Source organism: Cibotium barometz, chromosome 43, assembly GCF_041138505.1.
Source record: "Cibotium barometz isolate CiBa-2024 chromosome 43, ASM4113850v1, whole genome shotgun sequence".
Lineage (NCBI taxonomy): Eukaryota > Viridiplantae > Streptophyta > Polypodiopsida > Cyatheales > Cibotiaceae > Cibotium > Cibotium barometz.
In genome coordinates this window covers 18,631,810-18,636,181 of record NC_141088.1, presented here as the reverse complement: position 1 = coordinate 18,636,181, position 4,372 = coordinate 18,631,810, and the positions used below count along the sequence as shown (strand labels likewise).

The window sequence follows — 4,372 nt, the reverse complement described above, 5'->3', positions numbered from 1 at the left end:
GAAGTCACCTATTTATAGGGACTTTGTAGTCGTCTTTTACAAGTAGTAAGAGAAGAAGGAGAAAGCAATGTATGATTCATCTTGATCAATCAAATATGGTATTTCAGTTCTGTTCTGTTATTCTCCATCTTGTTTAGCAAATTTCTACTCAATCTGTGTTCTCTATGCTCTGTTTGTGTTTAGCCTGATGTGGGAATTGAAGTTAGTGTTACCTAATGGGGTTGTCTTTGCTGTGTCAGTAGTAGTTAGTTGTGTTGTGTTTGTGAACCCCAAACAGCCAAGTAGAGCACCTCGGTAGAGTACAAAAAAGAGTGTGCATCATGTCTTTCATGTTAGTAGGTCAAAAGAGCTCCTGGGTGTAGGAGATAGCTTAGTGTTTATCTAGGATCTTATGAGACTCGAGGTTTTTTCTTTTTATGTTTCTCATTAGATGGTTGGGGTTGCTGATTTCATAGGGAATGATTAACATGTCAAGTTCTAAGTGGCTGATCAAACCGGGAGACTACGACCACACTTGGGAGAATGTTTCTTTGCTCTAATTTAGTTTTAATATTTTTCCTAAAACATCCTCTGGTAAGGAAAGGGATAATATTATATTTTGGGGAGATTTTTCATGAAACATGAACCTTGGGAGAGTATCATCTCTCAAGGATGCATCTACTATTTAGCCCATTGTTTAGTGGCATAAGTGACAATCATGTGAAGAATAGGGTTGCATCATATGGGTGGTGCATGCCTTCGGGGGTGCAAATTATGCTCAGGTTGTGTAGTCTTTCACTTAGCAGAGTGTCTTTCCATTATATTTGATTTGGAGCATAAGGTTAGATGGTAGCTAAACCCACCAATTGTCCTCTTGGTTTATTTTCTATGTGTTGATGAACCATGGATTACACGTCCTAGGATTGATTCACGATTATGCTTTTATGCGTGTGGATCTTGGATGGACACTCAAGTAAGTGTTATTATTGCTTTCAAGTAATTCAACATCAAGCCAAGAGGCCTTGTTGTTGAAGTAACTTTGACATAATCTCGTTCTCTATCCGATGGGTAAACAGTACTGGTCAGCCCGAATCTCAAAATATCTCTTTCTCTCTCACTGTTCCTCTATAAAATCACCTCAAGGCTCTGAAAGAATAGCCCAAAAAATAGCGAATAAGAATTAGTTAGATTACCATGCACGAAAATGATAAAGATAGTAATCTTTTCTTAAAACCAGAATTAGTTAGATTACAAAACACTGGAAAGTGGTATTGGTTTCATTTCGCGAATACCGACTAAACTGTGCGGGATCTCCAAATGGCCCGAACACGGACTTTGTTTCTCTTGTGATGATCTAACTTTCTTTAATACTTCTCTTTGACAAATATAGTTATCCACCCCCTCATGGGAAGCCTTTACTAAAAATTAAGGGTCAAGTTGGTATCCAGGCCCTGTTTCGAGCGCCCGTTGTGGCTATATTTACTATGTAAACTCCCATGCGAGTTTCCTTTAGTCTAAACTTCCCACTGTGACCCTCTTATACATTATCGAAAATGGTTAGGTATGGAATATAAATCTCTTACGAATGATGGCACAAAATAGGTATAAAAACTCTAAAATTGGCCAAAAATCGACATCTCTAAAATCACTCAATTTGTGACCAAAATTAAAAGTATTTGCCACTTTTAAAGCATTTAATATAGATGCTAAAAACCACCAAGTCAACTGGACCCAAAAATACATACATAGGAGTACGTTACATCCTCTTTTGAACTTGAAAGTATAGAAACATTGGGCAACTATTTCAAATTTTGAGTGTAATGTGCTGACATGTAGTGTAATATTGGCAAATTTACCTCAGTAACAAATACAAGATAGCAAATTTGGATTTTCTATCCCTATAAAATAGCCCAACGCTGTTTGAAGGCCCTTTTAAATTAAAATAGCCAGTGGACTAACATTAGTCTCCATTTTGTTCCCCATTTGTGCATCTTCTTCACCTATATCAAAACTTCCTGGAAACTTCAAATTTGAATCAACATGATCCCTATTTTCAAAACAAGAGACAGATATATATGATAGTTAAGTATGTATTTTAGAATCAATCGATGCATACCATAAGACTGCGATTTTGCTTCGTACTGTATCTTGAAGTTTCTAAACACACTCATTTTAGATACTCCTTGGATTTAAATTATGATAAATGAACTTACTCAAGAGCTTACATTGGCAAGTTAATTCGGCAACTCCACTAGTTCGGAAACATCGATGATATTATTTAGAAGATGAAATTATTTAGAAGATGATATTATATAGTAAGGCATTGTTCCTTGTCACAGCTAGGAGAGGGTGGTCCTGACGCTAGCAGTGAGGAGGTCCACCTCTTTCTTCTCGATGCCGAAGGCCGTTTCGAGCACCTGGTCGGGGAGGGGCGGATTGGCCGCGAAGAGGGCGGCGGCGAGCTGCGAGGTGCCCGGGTTCTGGCTGTTAAGGGCGGAGATGGCCAGGGCGGGCTGGTGCATGTCGGGGTTGAGCTGGAAGTGCACTAGGCCACGGGGGAAGACGAAGAGATCGCCTGGGGAGAGGTTCTGCTGGAAGAGGGAGTTGTTGGTGGAGACGAAACCCACCTGGAGCATGCCCTGGGCCAGGAAGAGCACCTCGGTGGCGCGGGGATGCACGTGGGGAGGGTTAAGGCCCTTGGGCTGAAAGTCGATGCGCGCGATGGACAGGCCCTGCGTGTTGAGGCCCGGGAAGTTGGTCGCGAAGGCCAGGTTAACGGCTGAGCCCAGTCCTTTGACCAGGGGTGCCGCGTTACGAAGCAGCGTTGACGTGAAGTCCGAGGGCTGCACGCGGTTGGACGGCTTGCAGGTCAGCCCGTTGAGGGTGAGTCGGCCGCCGTCCGCCACGCAGAAGTCCTGCAGAGGGTCTTCATCGGCGGCACTCACCTCGACTATGAGCAGCGGCGGCGCAGAGGAGGCCAACAGCATCAGCGCGGCCAGAAGCAAGTAGCTGACTGCCATGACTGAGCGACTAGCAAAGAGTACATATTGAAAAGAAGGCACTCGTCGCTGCAATTTATGAACGGCGCCCGAGTTCAAAGATTCTACTATCTCCCACGCCACAAGGACGGGTGAACGCTATCTGAAAGCAACTGGAGTTCGACTCGGTTCTCCGGTCAGCATCTTACGGCAGCGCTGCCATAAGATGAAAAACCCGTGATCTAAGTTTGAACACAAATGCCATCAATCCCCCATGAAATCTTAGGGTCATTAGGATACTTTCACTCTTCTACAAAGCACCAATTTGGGGTCCCTACAGGCTACAAATATATATATGGCTGGAGCCTTCCTTTACTCTTGTGGAAGAAAATATTTGAAGCACCATAGATCTAAACATATTAGTAGGAACTTGTATGAAACCATACCATACTTGTGTGAAGTTTATGATCCGCACACGATAACTAGGAGGTGGATTGCACTACTTCATTGTAAACTATACATCTATAAATGCAATCATTTGAACCCAATGATAGTAGTCGAATAGTTAATGTGAGACCCACCCCACCATCACGTCGCGAGCACCTACCAAATTATGTATGTAGATTTCTTCGACTCTCAACCAAGTAGAGCATATGCATTTGTCAAAGGAGGTGGATTGCAAGACTTTATTGTAAATTGTATATCTATAAATGTAAACATTTGAACCCAATGATAGTAGTCGATAGTTAATGTGAGACCTACCCCGCCATCACATCACCCACCAATGTTGAATAATAAGACTAGCACATTCTACCTTCTCCACTACACTATATGGGTCTGGGGACCACTGTCCTACCTAAAAACTATAGGACTATCTTTACTCTTGTTTAAGAAAGTGTTTCTACTGACCTGCATCTACATAATCCCTTATGTCAAAATAAAGTCATGCATGATTGTAAGCTAGTGGAGACACAAATCATGCTTGTAGAGCCATATTTAAGTGTGGACACATTGGGCAAGTGAACACAAATCATGTGTTAGTGACTTCATGATGCAACACACTAGATGATCAACTGGGCAAGTGAACACAAATCATGTAGCTTGAGTCTTATAACTATTTTAAGGTTATGAGAAACCCATACTTCAGGCCCAAGGGACGTACGAGTTAAAAGAGAGGACCAGTTTGAAAGGAAGTACAATCTCTCAGCGTAATTTTTCTCATGTGCATGCTTGACAGATAAATGATGCTTTCATTTTCATATATTTATGAGCATAGAAAGACATTTCATTTAGTATTTAAAGTATCTTTAAAATCATCAATAGAAGTGCCACGCCACAATCAATCACTACATGCCAACAATCACAACCAAAAAAAAACTAAAAATATATAACATTGTGATAAAAAGATAATATTA

The 4,372-nt window shown here is 41.4% G+C and overlaps 1 pseudogene across 1 annotated transcript; it reads right to left on the bottom strand.

Moving 5' to 3' along the window:
• Positions 1-2,149: 2,149 nt before the first annotated feature.
• LOC147613636 (germin-like protein subfamily 2 member 4 pseudogene) lies at positions 2,150-3,022 on the bottom strand (annotated as a pseudogene). Its single transcript, XR_015263242.1, has one exon. The product of XR_015263242.1 is annotated as a germin-like protein subfamily 2 member 4 pseudogene (transcript).
• Between the last annotated feature and the right edge of the window lie 1,350 nt (positions 3,023-4,372).